The sequence below is a fragment of the Tupaia chinensis genome, unplaced genomic scaffold, assembly GCF_000334495.1.
Source record: "Tupaia chinensis unplaced genomic scaffold, TupChi_1.0 Scaffold000382_1, whole genome shotgun sequence".
Classification (NCBI taxonomy): domain Eukaryota; kingdom Metazoa; phylum Chordata; class Mammalia; order Scandentia; family Tupaiidae; genus Tupaia; species Tupaia belangeri.
The window spans coordinates 1449348-1461520 of record NW_006159884.1 but is presented as its reverse complement, the minus strand read 5'-3'; positions in this window follow the sequence as shown (position 1 = coordinate 1461520).

Here is a 12173-nt window from a genome sequence, read left to right as displayed (position 1 = left end):
CCTGTCTTTCTCTCTATTCCTTTCACTGTCAACTTGAATACAGTCTATAATGAATAGACAAGAGGGAAATTAAAGAAACCAAAGAAGACATGGCTCTAAAATTTATAATAATTAACATATTTTACTCTAGAGAAAAATTTCATTTTCTAGAGAAAATAAAAACAGAATGGTCAACTCTAGCAAAAGTGAAAAACAAATGCAAGATCCTTTGTTAAAGAAAGTCTGAAATATTACCTCATGTAAACAAAGGAAAATCCCATCATCTTTAGATTAGTGGCATCATTCACATGTTAGAATGCAATAGAGCAAAGTGAAAAACTCTAAAAGAAAAAAGTGTTAAATAAATGTTCTTACACAGCTGACCTATATTTGAATAGCAAATAACCCATCACGCAGTTTGGAAATGCACGCTGTTGCTGTAAATCTTTCATTAGGGACTACTGGTAGACAAACTCCAGACAATCCAGAAATGATCAGAAACTTGGGACAAAGTTTTTTTTTTTTTGGTAAAGTTGATTTTTCTAATATGGAGAACATTAAATTTTTAATTGCAAGAATATGAATAGAACAAATGTGGAGAATAGGGTTTCAGTTCATTGTATATGTATTCTATGAGCTGATATTTTTGAAACGGCATAAAGACATGAGCAGAAGGAGGAAGCAAGGTCCAAAGAAAGTAGAATCACTGATCCCCTAAACTTCAGTAGCTAAAGTAAGCCTGCACCATAGTTGACAGGCACATCATAGATGTGTAAGTATAGTCAACCTTACTCAAGTGCAACACCTAAGAAAGCTAATGAAACAGTAAAATCAGAAGATGAAAAAGGAGTGAAAAGAGAAATATAGTAATTGTTACCAATGCTCAGGTAAAATAGAAAAGTAACATTAATACACTGAGTTCTAGAGATGTATAGTGATAAAGCTAAACATTGAAACCAAATTACAAATAGAAGTAGAAAAAAAAAAAACACAAATAAAAACAGTATAAAAACATAATGTCACAGGGGCCAGCTGGTAAAGTGGTGGTTCAGGCAGATGGATCTCAAATGGCCAACTGCATAGTTCAAGTCCTAGACCTGGCAGTTTGTAAAAACACACTAGGTATATGTGTATGTGTGCATGCCCATAATCCTGAAAGAAAGGTAAGATGGAGGAGAAGGGATTAGGGATGAGGCATGACCATTACCCATAGAAGGTGCTTTTCCATTGTCTCTCTGTCTTTTTCTGGTGAGTTCACATGCCTGCTGACAGATTTCAAATAAATAAATAAACAAAAAAAGCATAAATAACATTCTGAAGCTAAGACCAAAAATCACTGTCACAAAATAAAGACCAGACTTTCATATTGTTACCAAAGCAAAAGCCAACTCCAGTCTATAAGAAATGTAAATTATGTAGCACAGTTTGGAAAAGTGAAAAATCAAGATGTCAATGTATACAAACAAATACATACTAAAGGAAACCCAGGATCAAATTCTTTTATCAGGTAAAGATTAATTCAGGCCGCAAAATACTAGCCAAATTGAAGATGGATATTTTATCATCAGCTGCAGTGCATAATGAATATTTGTGCCCATAATACTATAACATCAACAGTCATAAATTAGAACACATATGGAGAAATAGCCAAATGTACTCATTTAGTCTCTACGTGTGAACATAAGGGGACAAAAATAACTGAAAACTTAAATAATATTAAAAAATTCAATTCCTTATACCAACTTCACATCTTGAGAAAAGAACAACTTGTTTTAAAGTTTTTACACATTGTTTACAAAAATTGACTGAATTTTGGCATGAAAAGAAAAAAATCAATAAACTCCAAAAATTAAGAAAAGACAGGAAGCATCATCTCATCATTACGCAAAGCATAACAACAACAATAAATGAAAGCATCTGAAACTGAATAATAAAATCTCCCTTCAGGGGTCACAGAGGACATTCTATATAAGATGAATAAGTAACCAGAAGAAATAAATGTAAGAGTTGGCCAGCAGGTGGCACTGAGGTGAAGACAGTTTGATCCCACATGATCCTCTAAGGGGTTTCAGTCCCAGACAGGTGGCCTGAAAATCACGCAGGGCATGGGTGTGTGTGTGCCCAAAATCCTGAGAGGAGACGGAGAAGGGATTGCAGCATGGTCATTAGCCCTGGTGCATGATTTCTCACTTTCCCTCTCTGTCTCTCACTCTGTCTCACTTGGCAAGAGTACATGCCCCATAGCAAAAGCTAACAATATATTTACACACACACACACACACACACTCACACACACACTTTCATACATACATGGAAAATCCTAATTATCTTCTTGGACACAATCCACAAATCACTTCTCTTATTTTACACTGATAAAATTTGTAGTACAAGAGAAATAGCCACAAAACTAGTAGTGGAGCTGCTGAATGTAAGAATTGACTGGCTGCAAATCTGTCCTTTTTACATAAGCTATCAAGGCCTTTCTGAGCAACAGAGCCCTTCTTTCTTCATCTGTAAAATGAATGAGTGCAATTAGAAAATAATGGATACCATTTCCGTGTTGCTTCCCATGGCACATACAGGGTTACAAGTGCTCTCCATGTGTTACTGTTTAACCCTCATATCAATCCTTTGAGGTAAATACTAGTATCCTGCCTAGTTTAAAGAAATATAAACTGAGGCACAGGGAAGTTAAAGCACTTTCCGCAGTTATAAAACTACTAACTAGTTAAGTCTGAGCCTGAATTCTGATCTCTTTGGCTGTAGACTTAGCCACATTTTAGAGGCAGTCTGCCTCAAAGGTACTTTCTAGCTTTAGAATTCTGTAAGACTCATACCTTAGTATTCATGACATGAATATTTTAAATAATTTATCACAGAACATTGCACGACTCTCAGTGAATTACATGTGGATAACAAGGATAACTATTCAGATGAGCTTTTCCCCTGGGTAAATAAAGAGCGAAATGCCAGGGTCCAATCGCACAGAACAACATACCCGATTGTTAGTGAAACAAAAGAATTGTTTCGGTACTGTAAGCAGCACATGTCCCATAAAGCTCTTTTAACCAACACAGATGGTGTAGGTTTGATCCAGAGCTGTTACATAAACACGTTAGTTTATAAATGAAATCGTCCAACCTCAATGACAAATAGCTGTACATCTGCTTAATAATCATTCCTGTACCATTTTTAGAACAGAGTACTGTAATTATTTTTCCTGATTACAAAGAATTTGAAACTGAATCACACAGATGCTTTGCTCTGTACAGTTACACCATTATTTCCCTCCCTCTTCCTTACTACTCGACAATATTTCTTTATTATGTTGAACCTAAAAATTGAACTGAGAAAGGTAAACGTAAGCCAATGTACTAAAGACAGCAATCACTCAAATTGGTACTGTTGGGGCAGTAATGCCCCCACACAGTTCCATTGATTGTAAAATTGCTGCTCTCATTAAACAGTGTGTTTGACCCTTAGTGGAGTAACCACCATTTTCCTTTTAAGAAGCCTAATGATTTTATTGCCTTTCTTTCATCCCTGGAATACATATCTTACCTCATAATAAAAAGCTCCATCTTATACTGACCCATCTCAACTATTGCTGCTGTATTCCCTTCAATTAGATTCCTCAAATAAGTTTTAGTTATATATTACATAGCCAGCAATCTGATAGACTCTATAAGAGCAATGGTGTAATCGCTACGTCGCTGAACTCTCGTAGTTGTCCACGGCTCGAGTACCAGACCTGGTAGCTTAAAACACACTTGGGTGCGTGTGCATGCGTGCCCAAAATCCCAAGGGGAGAATGAAGGAGAAGGGATTACAGTGTGGCCGTCCCCCTGGGGGGAGAATGGTGGTGGTTTCTTATTTTCTGTCTTTCTGTCTCTGGCAAGCACAAGCAACTTATAGTAAAAATGTCTCTAATAAAAATATGACAGCACTGGTACTTAAGTATTTATATTGCAGGTGATGATAGATGAAGATGAAAAAAGTGTGTGGGGGGAGGAAGGAAGTGTATATTTGTAGACAGAATTCCTTCCTAATGACTCACAGACCTAAGGAGAAGGATTAAGTTTCTCAGGTGTGTGAATGATAATTAGATTATTTGTTTGGGAGATGGAGAGCAGGGTGGAATCAGAGCTTGGAAAGTACCCTCCTGGCATTGTTCATTCAGTTGTATTACTGAAGAACATCTTTTTAGTTGTCTAAGTATACAATGAGCACTTTCTTTATACTAGCTGCTTGGTGTTTAGAGGAAATTAGTTCCTGCTATCTTGGAATTATATAGAGGAAAAAGTACCAGCAGATGGCATAATGGGTTATCGCTGGACTCCCCATGTAGTCAACTGCAGTTTAGTCCCAGACTTTTTGGCTTAAACTCACACCTGGCATGTGTGTGTGTGTGTATTCAAAACCCTGAGAGAAGAATGGAGGAGAAGGGATTGCGGCATGACCATACACCTTGGGGGGTGATTGTTCCCTTTTTGTCTTTTGGTCTTTCTGTCTCTCTGGCAAGTGCACATGCTGTATAGCAAAAAATTCTAATATATATATATACACACACAGATATATAGATAGATAGATAGATATAGATATATAGATATAGATATATATAGCGAGAGAGAGATAAACTGCTCAATAAACACACCATTTTTTTTTTTTTAGGTTTTTCCCATATGGTACATGTCCTTGCCAGAGAAAGACAGAGAGACAGAGAAAGTGAGAAATCACAACCAAGGGAGGATGACCATGCAGTAATGCCATCGCCTCCACTCTCGTGTAGGCATTTCGGGCATGTGCACACACGTTCCCAGTGTGTTTCTCAAGCCACTGGGTCCAGTACTCAAACCATGGTTGGCCATGTAAAAATCCATTGCCTTAACCAGCACACCACCTATTGGCCCATACCAAGTATTTTTAATGATAATTAAAAGGTATATGAAAGTCTGTATATAAATACAGTTTTGTAACCTACTTCGTAAAACCTGTAGAAATAACTGAATTATGTTTGTCAAAGAACCACTAAGTGTTTAGTGCTAAGGGAGGGAGATTATATTATATAAGAGTAATATAGTCAGTCAATGAGGACCATGGAATTCTGCAAACAGAAATTTGAATCTTGTCCCACTCATAACAACCTGTGATGATAAAACACTAATAATGAAAGGATCTGATACTGATAAAGGTCTATATTACAGGTAAAAAAAGAAAGAAAAAGAAAGTCATACATGGTCTTTCAAACTCCTTCTGGTCTAAGACTCTATGACTGATAATATCTACTTGAGATTCTCAGAGTGCATTATGTAAAATAAAGTTGGCTCCTATTTTGAATGTCATTTTTTTCTATGATAATGACATTTCATAAATGTTAAAAGTAAAACTGCTTGTTAGAAAGTTAGCACAAACATACCTCTGAATTCCTGTGAATGATCCTAACTCAATAAATACATAAAACTATTCATCATCTAGTGGGCCACTAACCAATTATAGTAGGCTAATTAACCTATAATTCTGACAAATTTCTAGCAATTTGAATAAGTCAATGAACACATTTTAGAATATTTACACTTGCAATGTTATTTGATTTTTGTATTTTCTGGTCATAAAGTCAAGTTTTGTTTTGTTTTTGTTTTAAGAGAGAGATTTTTTGGGGGGTTATAGGACACATGTACTTGCCGAAACAGAAAGCGAGAAATCACTCCCCAGGGGAGATGGCCATGCCACAATCCCTTCTGCTCTCAGGATTTTGGGTACACAAGCATACATGCCTAGAATGAGTGTTAAGTTGCTGGGTCTGGGACTTGAACCATGATTGACTATGTGGGAGTCCAGCGACAAAACCATTATGCCATCTGCTGTCCCCAAGTCACTTGTTAACTAAGTAAGCTGTGGTTAAAAAACGATTATGAAAGTTACTAATGTTGAAAATAATGTTTTTTGTATTGTTTTTGTTTGAAATGAATAGCAAACATGCCACTATAATAGTGCAATGTCTAGTTCATTTGACCCATCCTAAATTGATTTGGTGTGTGAACCAATAGCAAATTCATCTATTACTTTAGAAATGCAATGTTATAAATACTATTTATTCATGAATGAAAACAGTGCTACTTTACATAAGCAATTTAACATGGTTCATTTTGTTCAAGTGTACATGGAGAGAAGCAATTTATATACATTATTTTTCTCCCTTGGCATTACATCCTAGTAACTACATTCATTTCCCAAGAGCAATTGCAAAAAAAAAAAAAAAAAAAAAAAAAAAAAAAAAAAAAAAAAGCTGAGAGTCTCTATTTTTTCTATAGCAGGATTTTTTATGCAAAAACTGTTTTGCACATGAACATTTTAGCCTCATTTTTGAAGAACCAAGACCTCAGTTAAAGTTAGTGACCATTTCAAAATACTGTTATCTATAGTAGTGCTATCAATAGAAGTAGTCATAATCATCATCTTAAGAGTAAATATAGGGACCAGCATATGGCTTAATGGTTAAATTGCTGGATTCCCATGTAGTTAACCACAGTTTGAGTCCTAAATCTGGCAGCTTAAAACTCAAGCCAGGTGTATGTATGCCCAAAATCTCAAGAGGAGAATAGAAAAGAAGGGATTGCAGCATGGCCATCCCTGCTGTGGGTGATTTCTTGCTTTCTGTCTCTGGCAAGCACATGCATCCTATAGCAAAAATCACTCTTAAAAAAATAAAAAAAGAGTACATATACCTGATATCTCTTTAAATAAAAGATAAATTGTTACTATTAAGATCAGAAAATATTTACATTATTCAGAAGACCATAATGTTAAATATGATTGGCATTGCCTAGACACATTCTTCACAGATCTAGAAAAGACAATCATAAAATTCATCTGGAATCATAAAAGACCCCATATTGCCAAAGCAATTCTACACAAGAAGAGTGGAGTGGGTGCCATCATACTCCCTGACCCAAAAATATACTACAAAGCTGTGGTAATCAAAACAGCATGGTACTGGCACAGAAACAGACACGTGGACCAATGGAACAGAATAGAATCCCCAGAAATAAATTCCCAAACATAGAGTCAACTGATTTTTGACAAGGGGTACCAGTCAATCCAGTGGGAAAAGGAAAATCTCTTCAGCAAATGGTGCTGAAAAAACTGGATTTCCACCTGCAGAAAGATTAATCTGAACCCCTACCTCTCATCTTTGATGAGTCAAGGTGGATCTAGGATCTAAATCTAAGACATCAAACCATAAAACTTCTCCTGGTAAACACTGGGGAAACTCTGGGAGACATAAGCATAGGGAGGGAAAGACTTCTTAAATAAGACCCCCAAAGCACAGTTGATAATCCCCAAAATAGACAAATAGGATTACATCAGACCAAGAAGTTCCTGCATGGCAAAAGACACAGTAATTAGTTTGAATTGACAGCCCTCAGAAAGGGAAAATATTTTTGTAAATTATGCATCAGATAAGGGACTGATAACCAGAATACACAAAGAACTCAAGTCGCTGTTTGGAAAAAAGATGATCAACCCTACTAAAAGATGGGAGAAGGAGTTGGAAAAAACACTCTCTAAAGATGACATAGGAATAGCCAAAAGGCATATGAAAAAATGTTCAACATTCCTCATTGTAAGGGAAAAGCAGATAAAAACAATGAGGTACCACCTAACCCCAGTCAGAATGACGAAGATAAAAAAAAAAAAAAAAGATGAGTGTTGGGGGGGTGGTGGTGAAAGGGAAACTCTTTTACACTACTGGTGGGAATGTAAATTAGTATAGCCACTGTGGAGAACAATTTGGAGATTCCTTAAAAGCCTACAAATAGAACTACCATATGATCCAGCAATCCCACTACTAGGTATCTACGAAAGGACAGAAGAATTCTTTATTTGGGAAGTGCTTGCACATTGATGTTTATTGCGGCACTATTCACAATTGCTAAGACATGAAATCAACCCAAATGCCCCCGTACCGGTGAATGGATTGAAAAACTGTGGCACATATACTATATAGAATACTATTCAGTCATAACAACCAACAAAACCTTGGCTTTTGACAGAAAGTGGAAGAATATGAAAGATTTACTACTGAGTGAAGCAAGTCAGGCTATGAAGGAGAGACATTGTATGTCCCCACTTAATATGTACCGACTGTACTCTATGATTGAAACTGATCGACCTAAGGTTGTACAAACACAAGAGATGGGGGTGAATGCCAGATGTGGTGTGTGGAGGAGTGGGGCCTAACAAAGGACATTTGGAGGAAGGATATGGAGGAAGAACATTGACAGGGTTGGGAGGGGTGGTGTTATCGGTTGAAGGTATTTTGATCAACTGGACTGGGGAGAAATGTTCACCTATTGAAATGTTCAGTTTGTAAGCTAAATAATGTGATTGAATGTATATTTAAAAAATTAAAATAAAAAACAAATATAAAAAAGAAGAACATAATGTTTATATGTGGGAAAATGTAAAAAAGGTAAATTAGCTACCTAGAAATGGATAAATGGAATAATGTTTTTATTAGCCTTCTTGGATATCATTACATTTATTTCCAGGTCAAATGTGATCAATAATTGGAACAGTAACTCTTGGTGTTTTCATCTTACCAGGCTTCCTCACATCAGCCTTAGAAGAGACAGGGCCTGAGAACTTTTTCTCCATCAGATTTGAAGCCATCTTTCTCAAATGCAGAAACACTGTATGATCTTTCCATGGTAAATATCAGTAAGGGCTCTTTCAAGGCATAGCATTTTCCACATTTACTGACACACAAATCAGGATTTTTTATACATATCTTCTTAAAACTACAAACTGAGACAATTTCCCTAGTGAACTGTTTCTATCATGTCATAGGGATACATAACAGGAAAAACTTGGAAGCCAGGGCTACAACCAACTGATCAAGTTGGTTGAGCAGTCCTCCAAGTAGTATTCCATTTCATTTGTTGTTGCAGACTGATTTTCTGCTTCTTTTCCTCTCTCAGTTTGTCCTGGGTGATTGCTAGAAACTGAAGAATAAAGTGATCCATGTTTTTATTTATTTTTATAAAAAGCAAATATTTTTCTGTTTCCATTCTTCTTCGAGGTGTCAGGGAAATTTTTCCTGGACACTGAGACTATACCAGTTCTCTTTTGAAAATTATTCATCAAATTTACTTATGAAGCTTATAAAACTCTTATCACAGTTTTTATTTAAGATTAGTTTGATGGGGCCAGCAGGTGGCATGGTGGTTAAAGGAGCTGGATTTCCCTATGGCCAACCATGGTTCAAGTACTGGGCCTGGGGGCTTGCTTTCTCCCTTGCCTTCTCTCTCTCTCTTTCTCTGGTCAAATTAGAAACAAATAATATGATAATAAATGAAATCAAATTTAGAAAAAGATTAGTTTGACTCCTATTGTTGACATTTGTCTTCCCCACTATAAGATGAGCTTCACGAGAAGAGTGAACCCAGAATTTGTTTATGTTGAATTCAAAAACCTAGAACAGCATAAACAAGGGCACTTCAAACCATTCATGATAAAAACAGAATTGTAGTACGAGTTTATTTTGGTGCACAGCTATTTTGAAATCTATGTATAGTTTCTCTAAAATGCCTATTTTCCATAAACATTTTGAAGATCCCTTATATGCTTGTTAAATGCTGATATTATAAAACTGTTAATAGTAAAAGAGGGAAATAAAACACCTCAACTACAAGCATTAAAAGTTCCTATGAAATAGGAACAAACATGATATTGGAACAAAGTCCATGGCTCTTTGGCTAGTTTATGTAAATACAAAATATTCACCATGAGTGTTTCCTTTTCAATGACATATATGCAGACTTTTTAGTGACCTTCATTTCCATTGTTTGTTTTGAGACAACTATAATGAATCTCTAACACTGTATAGACTTTACCCTTGGTGATTTAAATAGAGTTTATATATTCTCAAATGTGTTAAGATCAGACTCAAAAGAGGTGAATTCCTTTAATCAGTTACTCCAACTTCACTGTTAAAATAGCAACAATAATGGACCATAAACTTGAATGACAGTATCCTAATGACGGATGAAGCTATAAATAAGCAGATGTTTTCCAGAATGGATTTCAGTATTCATGAACTGTGGCATGACATCAGATCTTACCTGTGGAGTTTCTCCATACATTTTAAGAGTTCATCATAATGCCTTATTACCAACCTACACTTCTCCCTTACACCAGATATTTTTAAAAGTGTCTTACTTTAGGCATTAAACTTTGCAATAATACTGTTTCTAAAAGCAACATTTTAAAGTTAAAAAAATATATAAATTCACACCCTTGGCTGACATAGGCATCATTTTTTTTTTTTTACATTGTAACACAAACTGAAGTTGCATTAGGTCAAGATGGCTAAATAAGCATATTTGTTTTTCTCTCCCTAGATACCATTAAACGATACAAAAGATAATTTCTAGTTATAATAAATCCATCATAATTTAGAATATCAATAAAGTAGGTCATCAGCAAGTAGGGAAAAAAAGCAACATTTTACAGTAGTTCACTAGCTCATGCTTCATAACTTATCTCTCTTTTCCGTTGCTTGAATACAGGTATATGCTGCAGAAGCTTACACAAGAAACTAACCACACAAGGATTTGGTTTGTTTGTTTTATTTTTTGGCTAAAGGGCAGATATGCTCACTGAAGAGAGACAGAGAGAGGGAAAGTAGGAAAGCACCCCTCATGGGGGATGGTTATGCTGCAGTTCCTTCCTCATTTCTCCTTTCAGGGCTTTGGGTACTGCATACACACTTGTTTGACATTTTTCAAACTTCCAGGTCCAGGACTTAACCTGCACAGTTGGGATCCATCCGTTTTAGCCACCATACCACCAGCTAGCCCTAAGGTAATTTTTTGAGGGCAAAATTTATAATATGAGTAAAAGAAACTTCTGCTTTTTAAATTTTCACTAAACTGACATGTTACTCAAGAGAAAAATCAAGAGGCAACCAAATTAATGTGAGAAAGTGCAGTCACATGCTCTCAAACACTCAACAATTCTAGTGGAAACTTTAGGTAAGTAATTTAAAGAATTCATGCATGTAGCTCAAATTTCTGTACCATCAAAAGAATTAAATACTAAAATTGGGCTAGCAGGTATCATCGTGGTTAAGACATCAGATCGCACATCGCTGACTTCATGGTTCAAGTCCCAGGTCTGGAGGTTTTAGAAACACTGCAGCAAGTGGGCATGCAAGCCCAACATCCTAAAAGGAGAATGGAGGAAAAGGAGTTGTGGTGTGGCCATCACCCCTTGGGAGCTGATTTCTCACCCCCACCCCATCTCTCCTCAAGGAGTGCACACATCCTATGGCAGAAATCCAAAAAATAATAATTTTATACACACACACATACATGTGTATATATATAGATGTGTATACATAGATGTGTATACATCTATGTATATATACAGATTTTTGGTACAGGGTGTGTGCACTCTTGGAGTCTAACTACTTTGTAAACACCTAAACTTGAAGTGTTTTCATGAAATTAATACCATGGATATCACTAGAGTTATGAACTAACTGTAGCCAAGAAAAACTAGTGTGATATGTTTGCAGTCACTCAGCTAAACATCTCATTAGAGGAGTCATATTAATAAAAATATTCATAATAGCAACATCATTAACAATATTTAATGACTACCTAAAATGTCAGGCTTTATTTATATGTGTCATTTATTTATATGAATTTCATGTACTTCATTGCAACCTCTGTGATCATTATTATCACTATTTTTTAATGAAGAGGAACTTGGTCATTAAAGTCGTTCAGCTGTGGCCAAGTCACCCAGATAGTAGATGAAGCCGAAATTAAAGCCCTGAGATGTCAGATCCCAAAGCCCACATACTTTCCACTATACTACATTAAACATTCTCAACTTTTAATTTGGAAGGGTCCTTCTTAGTGAAAACCTGGAAAAATAACCATCTACACTCAGTTTTTACGAAACACCGTGATGAATGTTTATGAGTGCTAGCACAGATACCGAAGTATTAAATGCATATTTTCCTGAGCTCTCAAAGGTGAGTCTGCTTCTAAGTGGGCTTTTTGTCTTGGGAATGATCAAGATGACTACCTATTCAGTGGAGCTAAGATTTATGACAGTATCTAGGCTTCGTTCAAGTGGATTTTGAATGACTTAATCTCTCAATATGATGCACGTTGTGTGAA